This window comes from Pollicipes pollicipes, unplaced genomic scaffold, assembly GCF_011947565.3.
Source record: "Pollicipes pollicipes isolate AB1234 unplaced genomic scaffold, Ppol_2.1 Scaffold_1097;HRSCAF=1274_pilon_pilon_pilon, whole genome shotgun sequence".
Lineage (NCBI taxonomy): Eukaryota > Metazoa > Arthropoda > Thecostraca > Pollicipedomorpha > Pollicipedidae > Pollicipes > Pollicipes pollicipes.
In genome coordinates, this window is record NW_023595872.1 from 164,078 (window position 1) to 175,309 (window position 11,232).

Sequence of the window (11,232 nt, forward strand, 5' to 3'; positions counted from 1 at the left end):
ATACCATATCCGTTTCGATAAAGGCATGTAGCTGAAATGTAAATGCATCTATCGCTCTTTTTCCTGGTTATTCTACGGTAAATAATTCTAACAGTGCTGTCTTATCCGAAGGATGATAATTGGAGGGAACGAATTCAAAAACACAATGAACTGGTGTAATTTGTAATGATGTTCTGACACGTCCTTCTGATGTGGTAAGGCAGCTGCCATTGCATCCACGTCCGGCTGCATCGGCCTTGGCAGTCGCAGACGTGCAGGTGCGCACACGGAGCTGAATCGAGCGGCTCTCCAGCCGGCCGGAGACTGTGGCCTCGCAAACCATCCTAATATCACATGGCTCGGCGCATGGCCCGGTACATGGCTCGGCGCATGACCCGGCACATGGCTCGGCACACGGCCCGCCACATGGTCCGGCACATGGCCCGGCACATGGCCCGGCGCATGGCTCAGCACATGGCTCGACACATGGCTCGGCACACGGCTCGGCACATGGCTCGGCACATGACTCGGCACATGGCTCGGCACATGGCTCGGCGCATGGCTCGGCACATGGCTTGGCACATGACTCAGTACATGGCTGGCGCATGGCTCGGCACATGGCCCGGCACATGGCCCGGCGCATGGCTCAGCACATGGCTCGACACATGGCTCGGCACATGGCTCGGCGCACGACTCGGCTACATGGCCCGGCACATGGCTCGGACACATGGCTCGGCTCGGCGGCCGAAGCCCAAGCTCGAAAACTGCGACGGTTCCCGCTACAGTGACCTCGTTGGCGCTCGCTGTTAAATGCACTGGTGCACGAGCATGGGGTCTGAACGAAGCAGAAAAGCTCTCTGATCTGCTTGCTTGCTTCACTGGAGAGGCACGTGACGCGGTCAGAGGTGTACGGTCGACACCGTGGACTGCATACCCATGCTGAGATTACAAACTCGGGGTCCTCCGAGTGCGGGAAACGAGTAGTGACCCCAGAAACATTTCGACTCAATCATTTTGGTAAAATCACAAGAAAGTTTTTCGTTTCTTGACACATTTCACCAGTAAGCCCTCATCGGATTCTGAGCAGTTTTTATAAGAACTGCTCGGTTTCCACCCACGCTCAACTCCTGTTTCGACAATCCCGGTTGCATAACAGAAGATCAGATGGTACCATTTTACATCCGCTTTTATTTCACTGACAGTATGTAAATAGGTCAAGCCCACCGGTCCAGGAAGCGAAGACGGAAATAAACACATCACAAACCTTTTCTGACTTCAGTCGGTCGCATTGGATGCTTTGCCTACGCCAGTTGGCACACTGAAGGATTGTTGACGGTGCATTTTCTGTCGTTCCACGTGGCGTATATGACATGTTCACTCGATTTCGCTCCCCACATCTCCACACAATCTTCTCCATCGAAAGCGTTGTCGGGCTGGCCACGGGCCCATGCGGTGAAGGGATCTCCCGACAGTGGAACGATCTCCCAATCGACAAATGAACCTTCGTTATCCCTATCGTCGATACCCAGCCAGATGTTCTGTTCACTGGCCATAACGGCGACGCACAGGTTTTCTTCACGACTGCGTGGCACCGCCAGGTGTGAGTTGATCTGTACACAGCTGGCCTCAGCTTGGTCGTGCGTTATGCTCACATTCTGCCATTTATAACAGTTTCCGGCGCACCACTTGAAACCCTCAGGGCAGTTGCACTGAGAGGCACTGGGTCCACCCTTCTGCTGCTTCAGATGCCCGCAGTGAAACTCCAGCGCGTCGTTGACCACCTCCTGGAGGTACCTTCGCAAGGTACCGGCCGTGTAGCGGTCGCCGCCGCAGCCTGCGAGGCAGACCAGCACTGCGAAGACCAAACACCCCCGGGCACTGACAGGACGCGGCATCCCTGTCGCGCGCGTCTGGAGCTGGCCCAACCGCGCGGAATACTGCCTCTCCCAGTTTCTGGAGCACTTTGCATCATCGGCACGCCGTGCCCCATGAGCCTCTCAGCTGTCACGCAACGTGGATATTCCAAGGACAACCAACCAGAAGCCGGCGAGGAAGGGGTTTCCTGACCGCTAAGCACACATTGTGTGAAATCCTTCGTGTATCAGTTGTCAGTGCCAGATTGTGTGGCGGCGGGCTTGCGTGTCATGCCCATTAGAGGACTTACGATTACCACTGAGAGCCTGCGCATGTCCGGTTCGCCTTAATATCGCCGTTCCAGCGAAACGGGGACTTCCATGCATTCAGGCATGACTGTCACCATATTTAGATATGAATTCTTCGGCCGGCGGTCTGGTTCATGACGAGCGTCATGTATTTCCGACAAGTGTATCGGTATTCGGTATCCAAGGACACCGGCTGCGACGCAGGGGCCTAGACGTGAAAACTGTCCTAAAGATGGGAGGGGAGGATTTTAAGTCCGAGGGAAGCAGCCTAACTCAAACTCAAAGCTTCAGTGATCATCGAAGCTCTGTCCCTATGGCCTATGGCTTATTAGGAGTGTGCGCAAATTCAAATACTATAAAAAGTACATTCGCTTCCTGTTATTTCTTTTAGCTGATTTGCTCGAGCTAAAAACGTTGGGAGCTCACACATAATAGAAGCTACTCATCCTGAATACTAGACATCCCCTCGGACATATTCTCAAGCATGAGTGTACTTAATGTTTAATGTTGCTTGTTTCATTCCAATTGTTTCCATGTCTGATTGATGCGTGATGCGTAATGCCTTCGTTCTTGAACGCGCTTGCGTGTACACGTATTTTCCGCGCATTTCAATCCTTAGTTGAATATGCCCTGTATCGTATTAATGGCTATCAATTGTTCCTTGTACAGGTTATCTAAAATGTTGGTAACCTGTAAAAACTGTGGCTTGCCGTTTTAAAACAGCGACAAAAAAATCGAGTAGGATAGGCATTTTGAATTTACTTCTGATATTGGTGATCTGATATTGGTGATTGGTGATCTGATCTGATGTATCGAATCAAAGCACTCAGCTTCGCATAGAACGCTGGATGTACTAGATGTACAACGCCGTAAACACGACAAATCGGGAATGTTACACGTGAATCCTCTCAAGCGGGCAGATTAGACACTGCTTGGCCGTGCGGTCGTGCGGGGCCATTAAGCGGTCCAAGAAATATAGGCGCGGTGTATTACCAAGGGCTTAATCACTTAATCCAGGCGAATCCTAGACCACCACAAATTTCCCCTTTTGCAATGGAAGGCTGCAATGCACTGAGTCGAGAAACTCCGCACGCTTTTGTGCAAACAATCATTTCTTTGGCGGCTCTTGGTGTCGCTGCTGTAGCACCCAACTCTAGCCTGAGACGCACACGATGACGAGAATTTACCAACATCTCCACGGTCCACCCGTCCTTGTTTTTTTGCCCGACAGAATGTTCCTCCATCTTCTCTCATGGGCCCTAGTAACGTTGTGTGCTATGGTCCAAAGTAGATTCGTGATACGCGATAGCAAAGGATTGCGATCTTCTCTCGTCTCGAAACGACTGCTATGTTGGTGGTTTAGTTGTAAGCATGCTTCATCAATTTTATTTCATGTACTCATTGTTTGTCATTTTTGTGCTGTTTTCCAGCATTACAATATTTATAAAACCTTATGGTGCCAACAAAACAACAGATCCGTCTCCTTGTGCATCTCTCTGAAGGCTCCACGGTAGTTTAAAGATGTTCATACCAGAATGCCTAAAATTTCCAACCACGGGGCAAATTTGGGGGCATTGTAAGTAAGCCATTCGTAACACTAGATAACGTAAACCCTCACATTGACATCGATAACGGCTTGGACACCGAGTTTACCCTGAGGTCTGCCACTCTTGTGGAATTACATGGTTGAAGCACTTGGTATATGGTTTACATTGCGTGACCTGGTAGAAATACCGCCGTTTTCAAACATTGTGTTTACCAGTAAGACAGATTTTGTGATATGTGATAAGTGATATGATTGTAGACATAATTGTTATCACTATACAGATCATACCGGAGCGTGTTGACGGTGAGGTGATATCCATGTGGCGTACAAATGCACTGAAGCATTGCACTTCGATGTGCTTAGGGTACAGAAGTGCGCGGATGGTGCCACCAAATCAGTTTGCGAAGGCTGTTTGCGAACTGGTTGGCCATCGCCCAGCTGTAGCTAGACAATTCAAACGAGCGATTCGAATGTGTGCAATGAGCTGCAGCCTGCTACTGTAACGACATAATCGTTGCCTACGCAATGATGTAAATGCACGTAGATTACGGTGAATAGGACTGCGCGCTTATGGAAGTGTTATGACCAGTTCTGTCTCGGTTTAGGCAAAAGCATCTGGTACAGCAGATTGATTTCAAATGTTAAGACACTGATGTCACGTTTTGAGACATCGATTTCATCTTTTGACTGAATGCCGCAATCTCGTGCCGCAATCCCGTGAACGGAAATATTATGTGGGCTGTATATTTCATTGACGTCATCGGCAGTGATAACAGCTGAGTGAACCTAGTGACGGACAGCCGAGTGAATGTATAACATACGCGGCTGGGACAAATGTCTTCGGTATAAGTGCAAACTAACATTAATGATCCGCTTAACTGTTAGGTACTGAAAATATTATCATTTGTGGCCGCTGTACGATTTTTGTAGTACCTAAGTAACATGAGTGAGACTAGCAATGTTGTGAACCTCAAAAAACTTGTATTTGCCGTCACAATTCCTCGGAGATTCTCTCCCGGTCGATAGGTGATGGGTCAATGTTTCGGACAGGGTTGTGACACGGTTCAGCGAGTTCTAGCGACACACTCGCCTTCACCGGCCACGTACCGCACACCGTACTTGCACACACAATTCCATTATTAAGCAGTACATTCCACACAATGACATAATTGTGCGTGTTCTACAGGAGCATGAGGTTTTGAACCCAATTCATCATTTCGAAGATTATTTGGTGCAGTTCACAGGCATGCTCCTTTAGACCTTAGCTACTCTAGTTGCTGGGCTACACGTCCGCGAAGATGTGCAGACTAAATAATGAAAACATTTTCAAAGCTATTCAGGCATGCATAACACCATAGCGAATCGTCATACAAATCATGCTACCCCATAGGCCATGCGGCGCTCAAGGCCAAGAATGACACTATTGTCGAGGCGTTTAAATCTAGCGTCCGTGAGCACGGTTTCCAAATATTGTGGAAGCGAAGTGTATTACTATAAACGTTGGGCAATGTGAACAGTTTCAGACATGCTTAGTTCGCATTTGGTTGTTTGGATAAGAACCCTTGCGATCCGTAATTATCGTTCAAGTCTATGGGATGAACGAGAATGCATAAGCGTGGGGTAGGAATACGCGCGCTTGGGAAACTAACCGCCGAGCCTTGACCCGCGCGGGACCCCTCTGCGAGGTATGCCGCGGGTCCCCCGTCGAGGTACTCCTCCAGGGGGCCTCTCGGCTCGCTCATGGCTGACGCATTCAGCCTGGCCCCGGATTAGCGGGATGTCGCAATGATACAGGATGAAGCACGATCCCAATCACGAATTGCGTTTTCTGGCACATAGCACAAAAGCTAGGACATTCTTCCTGATTACTTCCGAAAGACAGTTTGTAATCTAATACCGTTAGAAAAGCACAATAATAGAGGGTGCACGTGCATTCTGAATGCAAGGCATTGCTCCTCTTGCGCCGATCTTAGCTGCAGTCGGGAACTTCTACGCTGCAATATATGCTACCTTTTCATTGTATTTCGTGTTGTCACAAAGGAAAGTACAAAACCACGAAATGCACTACTTTTTTGACAGAGATCTAACTGATCATATTCACTCTTTGTAGTGCAGCCAACAATTTCATTGGAGTTCATTCCTTCGTGCTCATTATTTCAATTTTGGCTAGATTTTTGTTTCAATGGATGCCGAAACCACTTCTGTCTGAAAAGGGGGGGAGGGGGCAAAGCTGAACAACAGGGATCAGACACAGATTCAGATATCAGCAACCACCCTTCAACGCTCCAAAGCGCCATGAGCCCGCGCCCCCGACCGCGGCTCTACAATACTGGGGCGTACGCGCCCATAGCGGCTGGGCTCTCGGCAGACTCGCTCGAAACACGACAGCTGGGTGGGTGAAGGTGAGGTAGCGCCAGAGCATGGTCAGGGAAGGAAGGAGAAGAGCAGAGGAAGAAGGCGGATGTTGAAGGATGCTGGATCGCATTCGTGTCGCTTAACCACGCGCTCGAGCGTGTGTAAGTGTGGAGGGGGGGGGGGGGGGGCAGTTTAATCCCGCCAACAGGTGTTTACTAAATATCTTCAGAAAGCGGCGGTGCAGCCGCTTTAAGCTTTGCGTAGTTTCAGAGAATTTAAAAACCAGTCTTTTGGGAACAAATTCCGTTACTTTGTAGCATCGCTAGCCTATGGCCGATGAAAATCACGTAGCTGTCAGCGAAAGCACTCCGAAGGGAACTATTCAACATGATGCGGAGACTGAGTGTTAGACGAATCATTCAACCATTCAACTCGGAGATCGTATCTCAGGCACCAAAACTTTTCTAAATGTTATCAAGATTAAACTTGCGGTCAGGTATGAATGTTAGATAAAGATAAAATTGAAATAGCTTGATAGCTGGAAAACTAGCGTTTTGATATTGTTCACGCTTCTTCCAATTCCTAGATCACGACAACGTCAAGAGTTTTCCGACCTTCACTCGGCACAGAACTACCTGTTGCGTGTTGCTGCTATGTTCGTTGCATTGTCATGCTTCAAAAGTTTTGAAACGTCTATGGCCATGTAAAACAACAGTTATGTAATTCCAAACATCGCAAATTGTGTACGTCAAGCCGTTCATCAGGTGAAATGAAGAGGCGAGCCATGTGGTGTGATTTTAATGCATCCTCCTGGAACCTCACGAGGCCTTGAAGTAGCGTCGGAAGATCCGTGCAAGCTCTTAGTATATTTGGTAATCACGAATAACCAGGTAACACTTTTGATCTATAATGATTTGGTACCAGGTAATGAGAGGAAGTGACATGACATGTGTGACTTCGCTCGTTATTCCGTGAGGCATGAATCGGTAACCGAGAATTTGTGATCCGAATACAATGGACAATTGTAATGGGCAGGGTATGTGAAAAAAAACCAATTCCCTTTTTGTTGTCATGGTAACGAATCTTCCCAGGACGCAACTTTTGACATAAAAACGAGCGTATTTGCTCGTTTTCCTACACCAGCAGTGTCTTTCAGAACAAACCTATGTGAACACGATGAAAGTTTCATTATTGTTGGCTTTTTGCTCACACCTGCATGCATTCACTGCTGATGCCTTTTCTCCTAAACCATCGTATACAACATGAGCTGTTTCGAAAACAGTGTATTAGTTGATGCCAAATACGAAGGGACGATCACAAAACAGCATTCTTAATGATAGTAACCAGAGCGATATCCATAGACACAGGGGGCGTATCCGTTGCTGCGAGTAGCGTATCCGTATCCGTAGCTGCGGGGCGCGTATCCGTATCCGTGGCGGGCGTATCCGTATCCGTGGCGGGCGTATCCGTATCCGCGAGGATGGCAGCTACGGTAGGCGCTGTGGCCCAGAGAGCGGCGGTGGCGGAAGCCGTGGTGGCCGTAGCTGCGGGGTCCGTAGCCGTAGCCGAGGTATCCGCTCCTGTATCCTCCGTAGTAGGGGCCGGCGTATGAGCGGTAGCCGTGATAACCATTGTATCCGTGGCTGGCAGAGACAACAGCCACCAGGGCAGCCAGAAGCAGCAGCTGGAAGCAACGGGGGCGATATGAGTGGCGTGAACATCCTACGTGAACAAGACAAGAACAGACGTATTCGAATGGAAACACGCCTTCTTTCTCTGTGTCCTCGTTGTTTGCTTTGCATCGACTTGTTTTGACCGAGGTGAATTGGCTGCCACGTGCTAATGTAATCAGCGTCTCAAAGTCTTTCGTAGCACGTTCTGCAATTACTGTTGCTACTGGCTTTAAAACACAATTGAAATAGTTGTATTTTATCTATAAGGTAAACAAATGCATTGCAGTTTATTTTTGGTGGTGTCGACCAATTAGGCTTTATGATCGGTTTTCCTCGTAGAACAGTTTAAACCACCTTTCTTCTAGCTATTATGATGTACCATACCTCGCGCGCTTAACAATGGTATCAGAGAGAGCGCTCTAGCAGCCAGCCACCAAAGCACCATATCAGCATTCACGCACGCTTGGCGTTCATCTCTGCGGTTTGTTGAACCTCCAACTGCTAGGAGAGTAGACCAGTGTGTGTGTCTACGGTACGGCAGTGTGTGTGTGTGTCTACGGCTGGCACTTTTATATGTGGAGGCGGCTGTCCTGGCCTTGGCAGCCACGCTGTGGTACTTCCAGCATTGAACGTCCGAGAGACACTCCGGAAGGGTGTGGTTGAACTGCTAATATGTATATATTATTCAGGTGTTCTGATGTTTTAACGTTGTAGGTAAGCTTTGCATTGCACCATATAATGTAAAACATCACATCGACATCGACAACGGCATGAACACAGAGTTTACCTGGAGGTCTGCCACCTTTAGAATTACATGGTTAAAACACGCGACATTAACTTTTGCCTCGCGTCCTCCTGTTAGACACAGGGTCAGTTACAAATACTGTAATTACTAGTAAGACTGCTTTTGTGATGTGCGTCGAGTGATGTGATTAGAGGCATGATAGCTATCAATATACAGATCATACCCGTTTGCGGGGGCCGACACCGATGTGGCGTACAAACGCACTGAAACACTCTACGTTGATGGGCTTGGCGTAGAAATATGCGCTGATGGTGCCACCAAATCAATTTACGATGGCTGCTTACGAACTGGCTGCCCATCGCCATGCTGTAGCTACACAACTTCAAAAGAGGAAATCGAATGTTTTAAATGTCTTGCAGCCCCCCCCCCCATATTGTAATAGCATCATTGCTATCTTCGCACTTGTGTAAACGGCCATTTGTTACCGTGAATAGTGCTGCACGTCGATTGAAGTGTTATGACCAGTTCTGTCTCGGTTTTGGTGACATCATCTTGTATTGGAGATTGATTCCAAACGTTCGGGGATGGAGGTCACATTTTGAGAGGTCGATTCAATCTTCTGAATGAAATTCCGCAATATTTTTAAGGTCAAAGCCACGCTTTCTGACACTGTAGCAGCTCAAGTCCCCTGGGTCTGTTGGTCCGTCTATTTGACCGTCTCTCAGTCGTGGTGTCATCAACGAACCCTTCCCTCCCCCCCCCCCCCTCTCCCGCGGCCACTTCCTGGACATCATGGCCTGCCACGTACCTGCCAGACGCGCCCTGTTTTGATGGTGACCCACCGGTGTGGCCGCAGCTCTCGTCTGCCCGGCCTGACGTACACGCGCAGCCCGAGATGAGGTGACCCCGAGGCGGGGAACGCCTCCAAGTGACGTCACAGACCCTCCGAAAAGGGCAGAGGCGGCGCTAGACACAGCGCCGGGGAGCGGGATCAGGTGGGAAAGAACGGCAGTATCGGGGGCTTCTGCTGGTCTGTTGTCTCCAGTATTTGTACGCTGACGCTCATAACCACCGGCCGTCATGCGCTCTGCGGCGTATATCAACGATGCTGGAGCGGCGCAGGTGATTGGGCGTTTTCCTTTCGCTGGGGCCCGTGCCTTTGAGGCTGACCTCGTCCTGTGGTGCTTGGATGGCGCGCCGGACGCACCCACCCGAGCCGCCGATCAAAGCGCTCCGCTTAATATGCACAGGTGCACGAACATGTCAGAAAGTGGGGTCAGTGCTGGCTTTGAAGTCGACTATTTCTACGTCTTGGGGATAGGCAATACAATAGGACGCATCACAATAGGATTAATACTGAACATACCGTGAAGTTTGAGGTCACAGCCCGCTGGCACTCTTGCTCCTACGTCCATGGTTTTACGTGTCAGGTTGATGTGGCTCTTCCAATATATGGTGCACTGCCCTAACGATTTACGGAGATCATTGTGGAAACCACCGATTGAGAGCCTTATTTATCACTCGCCTCGGCTGCGGCCCTCGCCAAGTTGGCACTGGGGGCAGGGCAAGGCGGTAGTCTTTCTTATGACCCGCCTCGGCTGCGGGCCTCGCCAAGTTAGCACTGGGGGCAGGGCAGAGCGGTAGTCTTTCTTATGACCCGCCTCGGCTGCGGCCCTCGCCAAGTTGGCACTGGGGGCAGGGCAGAGCGGTAGTCTTTCTTATGACCCGCCTCGGCTGCGGCCCTCGCCAAGTTGGCACTGGGGGCAGGGCAGGGCGGTAGCCTTTCTCTTCTACTGGTGTCTTCGGATTGGAGAGGTAGAAAAACGAAGTTAAACACAGTGCCAGTGCTATATACACGAACTACGGTAACGCTAGATCCTAGTGCTAGACGAAAGGAGCGCCATTCGATAGTTCATGCAAAATCTTTAAAAAATGAACTCACGTGCTTTGGTGTCTGAGGTCAGAGTCAAGGTAAAGTATAAGCAAATCCATTGTTTTCTGTTTTGATGTGAATGTTCTCCAAATAACGGCTCTTGAGCGAAACTTTGTGTGAAGTTGTCTATCTTCTTTGCTGTAATGACTGCATACGAGCAATTACTGACTATAATTAGCATTTGCGGCGCTTGCAACGGGTCAATTAGGTCGTATAAGTCGATTTTTGTTCTGTTTGAACGGGATTCATCTTTGCTCATTAGCCATGTTTCAGTTTTACAAAAAGGTTGAGACGATATTTAGTATGACGAGTGGATTAATCGCTCGGGATATTGTTGTCTGTTGTTAGTATTTACGCAGGTGTGGGTAACTTAATGCTCCGACTGTCCTGCGGTGATTTTGAGCCTTGATGAACATTGAACCTTGTGAGTCACTTAGACCTGCGAAGTGAGGGATTTGCAGTTACAAACGCCCCGGGTGAGGGCGATAGCCTGTGCAGTTATTCCACCTAATTCTGCTCGTTTTTGTCAGAAAACAGCCTTGTTTGGTGTGATAGTCGGTTTGAATATACCCTAACTTTCGTTTTGAACTGATGCAATGACCTGCGTCGACCTTTGGGACGTCCATTATCATGTCTGGGTAAGAACATAGTGCTGATCGAAGGAGCGCATTATATTGAGAGACAACCAAACGACAATGCAAAAGACTAGGGGCCATAGATCAGACCAAGCGTTAAATGACTGCATTGAGTAAACCACCGGCGCTATTCATTGGGAAATGATCGCTGGGTTCTTTCCAAACCAAACACGCTCAGGGGCTGTGCTGGGGTTTTCTGGTTTC